At 37.7% G+C, this 13,263-nt stretch overlaps 1 pseudogene; it reads right to left on the bottom strand.

Annotated features, from left to right (window-relative positions):
* Window positions 1-7,420: 7,420 nt before the first annotated feature.
* LOC145120326 (dirigent protein 22 pseudogene) lies at window positions 7,421-8,177 on the bottom strand (annotated as a pseudogene).
* Window positions 8,178-13,263: the final 5,086 nt, after the last annotated feature.

A 13,263-nucleotide genomic window follows, 5' to 3' on the forward strand; every position in this document is an offset into this window, starting at 1 on the left:
TATTTTGCAACTAATACTTGTCTTTTACCATTCCTCATCTAACCCCGCCTTCTTCTTCTTCTTCACTTGTTTTCTCTTTACTCCTTCCTTCTTAGCATCTTTATCATCTTTGCACTCCTCCTTAATCTTATTTAACTTGAGTATTCTTTTGATCTCCTCATATTCATCAATGGATTTCAAAAAATCCATATCCATTATCGTGGGTGCGATTCCCATCATGCTCCTTCTGAATTTGCTGGACAAAACATCATATGATTTTTAAATTTTTGTAACAAAGTGTCGTCTGCCAATTACTTTACTGTGTGGTGGTCCTACGATGTGAATTCTAAGGTGATATTCTAGGATATAACATAAGTTTACATCGCCTTCAAAATCAATCAAGTGATGCATCAAAAACAAATCATTCCGACACATAATATGCACATCATTATGATGTGAAATCTTATTCGCACGCACTTGATGAATGAAACAATGCACTTGACTCTTAATATTTTTAGTTGGTGCAATCACTTCAAATCTTCCATATCCTATTTGTTTCCAAGCGTTTGAGTAATCATATTCTTTGTAAGCTTTTATTGGTAAACTAGTGATATATTTATTTCAAATTTCGCTCATTTTATCTTATCGTATGTATAAAACACATCTTCGTATTCGTTCCAAAATGTAAAAACTTCTACTTTCTCCCCCTGTCTAAAACTTATTGCATTATTCTTCTGGTAATCAATTATCTCCTAATCGAATTTAATAGTGGAATAAAATTCTATAAATAAATACAATGTCATGATCTTTTAATATTAGAGATTTTAATTATTAGATAGTATGTGATTTTACGATCAATTCCTAGCGAAGCTAGTGTCTCCCAATCTAAAGCCTTAGGAACCAAAATCTTCCGTTTGGCAAGATTTGCCAATTTTGAATTGTAACGATTAATCATATTCCATAGAACGTCTTTTGGAAACATCATGAAATGATGATCTGTCATCTGTTAATCTTTCAAATCAGCTATATTTAGTTGATAAAAAAAAAGATTTTTTTTTCTGATCTCATCAAAAAACACGTCATGATATAAGAGGCTCGCGGTTTTCGTAATTGTTTCGTTTATGAAAAATTCTTTCTTGTAAAATCAATGCTTTTTCAGTTTCCTATTATAAGAATTTAGTTTTCTAATTTAAAAAGTTAGTATTTGAATAGTAAAGTCACTTTTCTACCACACATAAAATATTTTAAGTCATAAAGCCATGCTTTTTTCCTTAAAATTAGTTTTAGAGAAATAGGGTTTGCATTAGTCGACATATTATGAACATAAGAAATGAATAATAATTAATTAAAATTAAAATGATATAGAATTGCATATCTTTGATTGAGATTTTTATTTGGGCATAGAGTTTTTGATCTTTTTGAGAGTGATTGAGGATGATGGTAAAAATTAGAAGAATGAAACCAAAACTTATATATTGTTGTCGGCTCAAATTGCGGCGCTACAAGACAACGTCGCCGAGCAAAAATATGCCAATTAGGGTTTAATGTCGGTTTAGTTTTTCTCTACAGGACTTATTTGCTTCTCGTCGCAATTTGCTTTTGGATTGTTATTTTTAGGCTTTTCTTCTTTAGATATGCTTTTTTTTCACTTTTAAAACTTTTTTTCACTTTTAATCCACGAAATTATGCTCTGACCTCTTTTCGGGTCAAATTTCATCATTTGGTCATTTGCAGTTGCAAAACATAAATTTATAGCAATTAAGCATCATTTGTCCAATTTGAACTATGAAAATACCCATAAAATTATATGAAATATCTGATAAAATATGAATAATTTAGTACACATGAGTTATTAAAGACACAAACATTAATTTGTATGTTTGGATTAGATAGCCATTATGTGCATCAATTAATTTTCATGAACATTGAGATTAATTACAAGAATAATTTTTACATAATATGAACTTTAAGTTTGATTTTGGGATTATTAGTTTACATGACCATTGTGATTATAGTCCTTATATCATTAGGATTAGAAACGACCAAGAAATCTAATCAACGTGGAATGCAATGAATAATGGATTAATAGATTCATACTGTAATTAATAACTAGCCTCCAAAGTGTTTTTTCTTCTTGGTGGTAGACTTCTCTAGAGGAATTCTACTTTGGCTTCTTGCCATACTCCATCAACTTCTAACCTCCCAAGATGATTTAAAGTCTTCAAAGGGTTTTACTTCTTAATCCTTCTATGATTGTTTTTACTCTTTCATGTAACACCCGTTCCTTAGGTACATTTCCTTTTTATTTTTAAAGTTTATGTTTTTTGGAATTAAGGGTCTAAGCAAGACGTAGTTGGCTAACTACGCGGAGCGTAGTTCAATAAACAGGCACGGGGGTCTTAGACTCTACACAGAGAAGATAAAGAAATTCAAAATATTCCTAATGGAAGTGGCCATGGGTAGCTAAAGTGTCTGCACTTTGATTCCCTTCCCTGTAGATATGAGAGATGGACATGGAAGGAAGTATAAAATATAACTTTAAAAATAAAGTCAAAATTAGCCGACAGAATCTAAATGAAAGTTATAGATCACGTCACTTCCTACGCGTGGATATAAAGAACATAAAAAACGGAGCTCGTATGCAAACGTTACGAAATTTAGAAGATAATTAATTTTGGGGTTAAGTTCCGGAGGTGACACGTGGCACAATCTCAACCAAACCTTCTCCCCCAGGGTCTAGTTTTGTCTTCACGTGTCGGATGTGTTGGTTTTTGGCTTGATTTGACTAGGGTGTTGGCAACATTTCTGGATAATTTTGGAATTCTTCTCCGAATTTTAAAGTTTTATTGGTTTAATCTCGCATTGGTGGAATCCATTCAACTTCATTTAAGGCGTGGGATCTTGTTTGGTTGTTAGGATGGTGTTTATTAACAGTTGAGTTTCCTCGTTCTGTTTGATTCGATGGTACTTCACCCTTGGATAAGGTTATGTTAAAGAAGGAACACAAGCGACATGAGGCGCATTGTGTTTTCTCATGGGGAGTGTGCAATGTTGTGTTTCCAAGTTGAAGCAAGCTTTCAACTTTCTATCCTATTTTCAGATGTTTGCGACCATGTTTTCGTCTAATGACTTACTAGTGGAAGCTCACAATATGGAAGGGTTGTGTGTTATAAAATTGTATGGCTCTTGTCGTGATTGGTAAGTGCTGAGTGGGATGTTTATTGGGTTCCTGCAAGTCGGTAGGGGGATAGCCATGTACCTATAGGCCCATTCTGTGTTGGTCGGGAGTCTTCATGATTTTGGTTGGCTGATGAAGAGAATGGAGAGGAACCGTGAGCTTCTCACACCAATGGTCGGACGGTGTCACGGCATGTTGTGAACCATTATGGATTTCACCTATGAGAGTTGGGTCGACAGTGTGTCGTGGTGACCCGTGTGTTTGGCCCGTTGGTCTTTTTCATAGTTGGGTATTTGAGTAGTATGGAGATACTACTGATGGATCAGTAGTAGACAAGTTTTGATCTAGCTTTTATATAATCTGACTTGTTGGAAAAGTCATGGTTGTATATTAGTAGTTCATTATTGGGTTTCTACATTGTGGATTCGTCTTCGTTTTAAGAGAAGGTTTCATGTGAGTTAAGTTACCAGTGATGCAACTGGTTGTAAGTCTCTTGGATGATTTGGCAGATGGTTATGCATTTGAGCCGTTTGGAAGCTTGAATGTCACACGAGATATTGTATTGACCATGGTTACGCTCATGGGAGTGGTTGGTTAGTCACGACTTGTTAGGAAGTCAGGTGTATAACTGAGGTCTTTTGGAGGAAGGACTTTTGGTCCCGAGTGGATGTGTGGGGTATTTTATCCTTTGATTGTTTATTTTTCGCTCTTGCGTATGTATGTGAGGTTGTCGGCGAGGACGATTGGTTGTGGATTCTGTTACCCAGTTATCAGTAGGACAACTTGAGGCTAGGAGAATCTTAGATGGGTTAAGTCTGTGAATTTTTGGTCAGCATGGTTGATATGTAGGGTGGCCTTGTCTGCTTGGAACTCAGGCATGATCTAGAAGTCTTCAAAATATGATTAAGGATTGAGTACCTCTTGGTGTTGGTTAGTTGTAGTGTGTTGGTGTTTGTTTATTCCTAGAGTCATGTGCTTCTCGTTGAGGATTGTTTCAACTTTTGTGCCAACAAGAGGTGGTCTGTTTAGGGTATCGTTCAAGTGAGACTGTGGGTGAGACGTCAACCATTTGAAAGTTCCACTCGGGAGTGGCTTATGCATCTAGTTTTGAAATCATTATGATTATTGTTGTAGCTACTAGTACACTGGGTTGTGTCGACTCATGCAGAATGGAGTAGACATGGAAAAACTCACAAGGGATTTGAAGGATGTTTTAAGAAAAATCTGTAAAGGCAGATTTCTAGGACGAAATCTAATTTAAGTGTGGGAGAATTGTAACTCATATTTTGAGGATTTTGTCTTCGCCACGAAATGATGATTAAGGACCACTACCTGACATCGTCAAGTTAAGGAAAGCGTATTTGCAGAGCACCACGACATGGCAAGGCCCTGGCCATGACATGATGGTTGTTTTGGTACAAAACCCTAAATCTTCGGGTTTATGCCCTATTTAAAGGCACTAACTCCTTGGGTAGCCTCTTTTGGTAGCCTCCATCCACTCAGATCATACCCCATCCAAACCCTAGCCTCCATATGTGTTTTTTGAATGTGTGAAGCCAGCTTTATAAATGTTGATGGAAGGAGTTTATTTTGGTGCTTGTGTGCTTGGTTCCATCTTAGATCTTGCATCTTCATCACATTTCTGGTCATTTGGAGGTATAAAGTCTTCACCTTGCTCATTAGTTCCCTAGATCTAGTTCTAGGTCATTTTATGAGCTTTTTGGCATATATCGTCTTGTTCTTGCAGTTTAAGTGAACTCCAGAACCTTTGTGTGCCATATTCGACTTCTGGACCATGGTGGTGGTTAGAAAGGGGACTTTCATGGCTTGGTTTTGTGTCTAGGCCTTTGGTACAACCATTAAGTGATTAAGATTGAAGATAATTGCTTATTGGGATGTATTAATGGATAAAGTTGGAAACTTTATCCATCTAGATCTTGGGAAGGTTTAAATATGAGATTTATGGTTCATGGAGTTAAGGGTTAAGAGCTTAATTCATTAAGCTGTGAGAGCCCGGTTCCCATGACGTGTGCTTGCCACAACATCGAGACTGGTGTCACCATGATTGTTTGGTCGTATAGCTGCCACGACGTAGCCTATGGGTGTCCATGACATGGAGGTCAGCTGGGGCTAACTTTGACCATTGACTTTTTGATTAGTATGAATTTTAGTCAAACTTAGAGGGGTGTTGAGATATAGTTTGAGGTTTAGCTTGTGATTGGCTTAGGAGGTTTGTGTAGCTGATTCTGTGGGACTTTGAGTAGTAGATTTTAGCTCTTCGTTCAGGTGAGTATTCTCACTATATTACATATGTCATCGTAGGGTGAATGCTAGACTAGTTGAGTCTTATTTACTTATTATTGTTATATATGTATCTGAGTTGCTGATAACTCCAGGACTGTTGATAGTCCGCAGGGTTGCGTATAACCTATAGGGATACTAATAACCTATAGGCCTGCTGTGAGCTCATAGGACTACTGATAGTGCCAGGGTTGATGATAACCCATAATTTTTTATATTGTTATGTTGTATGTGATATTTAGGAATACTGATAGTCTCAGGGTTGCTGATAACTCATAGTTGATTATTATTCTATGTTGTATGTGATATTTTGGAGAACTCACTAAACTTTTTGCTTACAGTTGTGAATTAAATATTTTTCAGGTGCTTATTAGATTGCGAAGGCGAGACTATATACACACATCAATTTTTTTTATGATGAAAGATTCCGCATTTCTTCCTTATAACTCTGAATTTGAATTATGGTTTATGAACAAATGGGATTGACCTGAATGTAACTTTATAAAAATGGGTGCTTATTCTATTTTTAAAATGAAAATTTTATTCTGAAAAATTGGACGTTACATCTTTGAAGACCAAGAGTGCATTTAGTAGGTACCAACGCTTTCTCCATAATGCATTCTCACATTAGCAACACATTATAGAGATTCCAAGGTAGTAGCAACGTATTTGCCCAAGTTAGGAGCAAATTTGGCTTACTGGATCACCTTTGGCTTAGCCAAAAGTACATTATGCTTTCTCTATAGGGATGAAGCACATTTGGTATACTAGGAGCGCATTATCCAAATGCTCCATCCGTAATCCAAATGCTCCAGAGTATTTCCAAATGATTCATATTGATTCAGAATGTTCTAGGTTCATTCAGAATGTTCCACCTTGATTTCAGATGCCCATGTTACATTTAACAGAACTACTTTGGCCCTCTTAGAAAATCGCAAATCCTAACCATATCGAAGATCATGGATATTTCATTAATTGTCGAATGGAAGCGTTGTTTTTCTAAATCTTTTCCAAAACGTTGGGTGGTGATCCTAATACAACTGATTACAATTAATCTCCATCGCCCACCCACACCCACACCCACACCCACATCCAAATCTAAACCCACATATACATCCATATCTACACACGCACACACACACACACTCCTACACCAATGTCTACCTTACATTCATACTTATACCTACGCTACCCCCCCCCCCCACCTCTATCCATACTTATACCTCTACCCACACTCACACCCACACTTACACCCATAGTCACACTCATGCATATGTTTATGCTAATAAGACTACTCTGATGCACATGAACATGGATACGTGCACACACATTTTTATTTTTCTTTATTCAACTCTTTAAATTTGCACGAAAAGTGATCCTATTAATTGTTATATATAAGTGTAGTTATTTATTTTCATTTTGTAAAACTAACTTTTTTTCTTTATATATTTGTGCAAATTTAATTAAGAAAACATAAGCCAAGAGTTGAGTAAATGCAGTTTTTGATTAAATGGAAGTTTATAGTTTTTATTAAAAGTAATATTAAGTTATAAAAATCAATACAAATATTTTGGTCGTATTATGTCATTACTTTTCATTTTATGTCAACAAAACACACAACATATTCCAATTCAGTTAGGTTTCAATTCTTTGTAACATTCTTCAAACCAAACGTCCTTACCCAATATAATCAATGTCTCAGTAATTAAAAATTAACTAGTAAAAGGCTTTGCCTTTTTATTAGAAGGCTTTTATTTGTAGTAGGCTGTGTACGTACTCATAACTGTTATCAGAAAATGCATACATATAACTTCGTAATCGAGACTAAAGGCTGTGATTAATCCGATCATCCAAAGGTATTATGTGGTTTAGTTGGTGTTTATAATCTTATTACAGACAAAACAAAAGATATAATCATGTTATATATGCTATATATGTTTGGGTTTTACTACGAAAAAATCATACAAAAAAATCATAAAAATGATTTTATTAATTGGTTAACACGATAATTAAAACTTGAAAATTCAATAATGCAATACATACACGCTATACTTGACAATGGCATCTCCTGTTGTGGTATTCAGGTTATGCGTGCTCGCATGAACATATCCTCTCGCAAACCGGAAAAGCCCACTTCCTCCTATCACCGGCATCTCTCGCACCTTCTGAATCACCGGATTTCTCCCTAACACCGTTAAAGTACTCCCATTATACCTTCCTGTCATAAACACAAAATTCATCGCCATCAATAACCCAATTTCTTCTTGCGAAGCCAACCCATACATCCCTTGTGCTCTCCCTATCAACTTCGAATTGATATCAGGTCTCTCTGTCAATGGATCATCGATCATGTTGACAAGGCCAAATCCGTTGGGTCTGGAGGTGTTGACTGGTGATTGTCGAACAATGGTGATGGAAGTGGGGTTAGAACCGCTCTGAACATCGTGCCAAAAGAACTGGAAGTGCGTGAATTTTTCTGTTCTGAACTTAAAAGGGTTTGGTCTTATGGATCTCCAGTAGTTGTTGGTGGTTGGTAAACTTAGTGAAACGGTGGTGAGGAGGGAAAGAGCCAAGGGGAGCAGAAGATGTGCCATTTTCGGTGAGGAAAATTACAGTGAAGGGAGGGCTTGATTTGATTTATAAGAATGGTTTCATGGAAGTCGCTTTCCTTACCAAACACTCTCCTGGCCTCCAATTCATTATACTAATTCACATGCATTTGTAATGATCGTGTATTGAAAAGTTCTTGTATGATTAGCACTTCTAACCTACCTTCACATCCATGCCTTCTTTTAATCTTTAGATAGAATTTATTTAATGAAGTGAACCTACCACTTTTGTTTTTATATTTACCAACGCAGATAGCACTTTTAGATTTTTTTTTAACAACGCCTTTAGTGCTTCTCTTATTTCTTTGTATTGCGCTTCTCTTCATTTATTAGGGTTATGTACTTGAGCTCTTATCGATAGCTATATCTCTTATTCATTAGCTAGCACAGATTGTACGTACTTGTAGGCTGTAGCAACAGAATATATGATAATCGATTGGTATGTGTAGACTTTCACTATTAGAAAACATCTACAATGAACCACCTAGTTCAATAAACATAAAAATATTCATAGTTGATTTTTTAACTGGAAAATTAAGTTTTACAGAAGCAATTTTTTTAAAATATGATTAATTTGACTTTAAATCATAATCATGTTTTTTTAAACAACTAAATTGATGAATGCAACATAATGTCATAATAATATCAAAATAAACCAATAGTCACAGTCTTCTCGAATTTGATTGGATAAAAATTATAGAAAATATTAAATATGACGATACTAAAATGAGCAATGAGCATATCATGCTATTTATTTAACAAATATATCATGTAGAAAGAAAAAAAAGGCATAAAATTTACCTCCTATATGCACATAAATGATTAAAGTTGAAATAATTAAGTTTTTTACTGCAATCCAGCTAGTATAGCTCAAGAGTTCATATGTAAGTCGTAAAGGCGTTGTCCTCCAAGGACAAAGAAAAGCTGTTTTTTCAGCCTCCTGAGTAGTAAAGGTAGTGAGGTATTAAAAAAAAATGATGTCGTGTCATTTTTATACCTTCAAAGGCACAATGACATAAGTAGCCAAAAATTATCAAAGCCGGTTGTTGTTATCTTTTAACTATATAACTTAAAAGACATTTATTTTTAATAGAGGAAACGACACAAATGTCCTACGAACTTTGTAGGGTTGACCTTTTAAGTCCCTAAACTAATTTTGTGTGTTTATAGGGGCATAATGTTAGAAGTCACCTGTTTTTTTAGTCCCTCTAACCTATTTTAACAGGTTTCAGTGGACACGTCAACTCTTTTCCATTTAAAAGTCAAAATCACATTTTGACTTTTCTCAAAATTGATTTCCATTTTGCTCTTATTATGGATTTAAAAGTCCTAATCGTGCACAGGCAACAACCATTGTTGTCCGAGTTACCAAATCTGGTCAAAAAAACAAATCTTTTAAGTCCCTAAGACAACCCATTTCAGCGAACAATTTAGTTAAACCGCTTTGAACATGTGGATCTTGATCCAAGACACTCCCATGTACAGCCAATCCCAAATCCATATCCACTAACTGCGCAACAGACTTGATCAAGAACGTAAACGTGTAATTATCAGGTCTATGATTCGATTTTATGATTCTTTTATAAAAATCGATGTTTTTCAGGAGTTAAACAGAATAAACGGAGGGATTTTCACATCGATCCAATAGTTGAACAGAATAATTGATATTTTGTGGGTGTTTCAGGGTGATTGATGCAACAAATTTAGATACAAGTTTTGGGTCGTTGAGGAAACTATTGACTAGAAATTGAGAGTGAATTTGGTTCAATTCTCCATTCGTTTCGCATGTTTCTGTGATAGAAGTCTGTAACGACGTAAATTTTCAAACAAAATTTTCATTTAAAATCGCATAATTCTCATAACATATTTCACGAAAATCTCGTTTATTTACTTTACAAATCACAACTCCATAATTGTTTGATTCAAATCCAGGATCCTCAAAACATAACTCTTTCACTGGTGTGTACAATCGAGCTGGTGCCTTCCCGCGATACTGAGAAACCTGAAACACATAACACATAACACGGTAAGCACGAAGTTTAGTGAGTTCCCCAAATACCACATACAACATATTAGCCACTCGAGGCTATAACTCTGTAAGACCCTCTGGTCAATGTGTCTCAGTGGGACCCTCCAGTCCCACAACTCTGATGGACCCTCCGGTCCTAACTCTGTGGACCCTCTGGTCCTAACTCTGTAAACTCTGAATAATACATAGCAATAATCACATAGAAATAATGCAGTATATCACAGTGCACAAATAACATATAAGATACTCTATCACACAACTCTGGTTACCACTCTAGGCATGTATAGTGAGAAGACTCACCTTGCAAACAAGCAAGCAAATATCCTCGAACTCGAATCTCGAACTATCCACCGCCTAACACATAGGGTAAATATCTCTAATTAATACTCTTTTCACAACACAAATAACCAAAGGTTGTTCTTTCTCTCTCTAACCCTTTGAAGTGGATAAAAGACCATTTTACCCTTCCATGGCCTCTATCACTCATGTTGACCAGAACCCCAAAGTCAACAGAAGTCAAACTCAAGTCAATAGTCTATGTTTGACCTGACTCGTCGAGTGCACTCATGCAACTCGTCGAGTCTCCTCTTTTCCTCAGAAGTCTCCAGAAAGTCCAGCTCAGCTCATCGAGTTGACCCCCAACTCGCCAAGTTATCACATGATCAAACTCATCGGGACAAACCCTAACTGACTCGTCGAGTCAGGCCATGGAATCGGCGAGTCCCTTCGATCAGATTCCTTATTCAAACGATTTAAGGCAGATCCATCACCCCAAACACTAGATCTACCATCCTAAGGGTCGATTGTCACGTAAAGCGGCAAGCTTTACGTTTAAACATGGCATATAGGGCTCATAATGCCAATATAACTCTAACAAGGATGATTAACCATAATAACTCTTATATGGCTAAATAAAGCTATAATCTTTGGACTCTCTGGACCTCACAAAGTCCAGATCTGAAATCTAGACTTCTTGATAACTCATGCTACTCAAAAACCCAAACAAAAGATGGAAAAAAGCCCTAAATCTCCATAGATATGAGATCTATCCAAAATAAGAAGAAAGGTAAAGACTTCTTACCTTCCTCAGGAGCTCTGGATAGGAAATCACTGGATCCAACAGCCTCACCTCCAGCTCCTTGCTTGATAACCTCCTCCTCTTCCTCAAATGATGCATAAGAACCACAATATGAGCTTCTCTCTCACTCTCTAGCTCCAATAGAAATTAGGGTTTGCTCTCAGGGGAAGGTAGCCGCAAATGAGGCTATAAGTGCCTTTAAATAGGTCCCAAACCCGGGAAATTAGGGTTTCTCTACCCAGCACCTACTCGGCGAGTCCATTCACTAAATCCACGCGAGCAACTCGACTCGACTCGGCGAGTTGGACTCTCAACTCGTCGAGTCTCTCCTTCAATCTCAAGATTAACATACATAATAATATCCCTGAAAATCCGGATGTTACAATTCTCCCCCGCTTGAATTAGATTTCGCCCTCGAAATCGCTCCTCAACAACACATAGATCGATCCCAATAACCAAAAAGCACCACCGAAAGGATCTCATACCACACAACTATCTCCCTCCATGGACACCTAAATCCAAACAGGAACTCCCATCCAGAAAAGGACAGACCCTTATGCCGCTACGATAACCCTTCTGACTCTCCAGAATCTGGAAACTCTAGTGGTCTGTCTCACCGCCTAACCGCCTTCTCAAGATATCACCATGTTATTCGCTCCTCGAATAACAGACCCTGTCAACTCACTGCCCCTCTGATTCTCTCGTTGCGACTGATAAAACAAGTCAGTGCCCAAAAATTGACTACCGATTACTCATACCAGACATGTTAAACAATTCAGATCATACTCCAAAGAATGAAAGGATCACATCACACCAGGGACCCATCCACTGTACTAAAATCAAAGCCCATCTGAACAATGAACTCTCAACACCCTGTTCTTAGACACAAGACAATGATCATGTTTGTTCAGAATCATCCTCTGACATCTAACAATCATAAATCCCAGCTCCCTTCTCCAATATCCCTTTCAACACTGAGCACCAGGTCATATCCCGACCTAGCAGTTGAACCTCCAAAGGTTACCCATTGCATACCTCAACATGTCTCACTGACTTCCTTCCCACACTAACTATCTCGGCCCAGTGCGACACACACAAGTCACGGAGTTCGCTTTACCTCAAGCGAATACGAAATTCATCTCACCCTCGACCTCTGTCGTCTACTACTCATTAGTTCTATGCGTCTTGCGGTTTTCCCATACCAATGAATTGACCCACTCACGTCTAAGACACCAGATGAAATCAATACCTCCTTAAAAATGAAATTCATCTCTGAATCCGGAATCTCATTTCGCCTACTCAATACACTACTAAAATCGAACTCATCTCGAGAGTCTGGTCCGGCACAGAATTGGAACCACTCGTCCCAACGAAAAACTCAACTCGCGACCCATGACCCTTAACCCACGCGTACATAACTTCCCCAATTCCCTTCGGCCGCGATAACCACAACTCCACTCAGGATATAATGATCCCCGACAAAAATGGAGACCCCAGTCTCGACCCTGGTCCGACCACCAGGATCCTACAAACTTGAATAATGAGGCTACTCAAGCCTACCGCTCATCACCGCACCCTCTCGCTGACTGGCGAGTACTACGGCTCCCCGCAGTATCACCACACCCTCTCACTGACTAGTGAGTACTACGGCTCCTCGCATTATCACAACACCCTCTCACTGACTAGTGAGTACTACGGCTCCTCGTAGTATCACAACACCCTTTCACTAACTAGTGAGTACTACGGCTTCCCACAGTATCACAACACCCTCTCTCTTATCGCCCCACAATCTCATCCTCGGGTCATTACCTCAGTACGTTCACTAACTCACGATTCGCGGCCCAACATAGATAGATGCACACACTTACCCAAATTATGCATCACTATTCCTGATGACAACTGTCATAAAAAAACACTTTTCCTCGCTGCAATCCAGATTCTTAAATAATCTCGCTTGATGTCAATTAGCCGAAGGGCTCCCACTGGAACCGTAGACACGCGATGCACCACTTGCCATCTCATAACCCAAGTCTCAAAATAATCCGAAATTCAGGGCATTATACTCGGATACCTCGATACACCATCACAG

This window comes from Lactuca virosa, chromosome 6 (genome assembly GCF_052849685.1).
Source record: "Lactuca virosa cultivar CGN04683 chromosome 6, Lactuca_virosa_CGN04683_v6, whole genome shotgun sequence".
Lineage (NCBI taxonomy): Eukaryota > Viridiplantae > Streptophyta > Magnoliopsida > Asterales > Asteraceae > Lactuca > Lactuca virosa.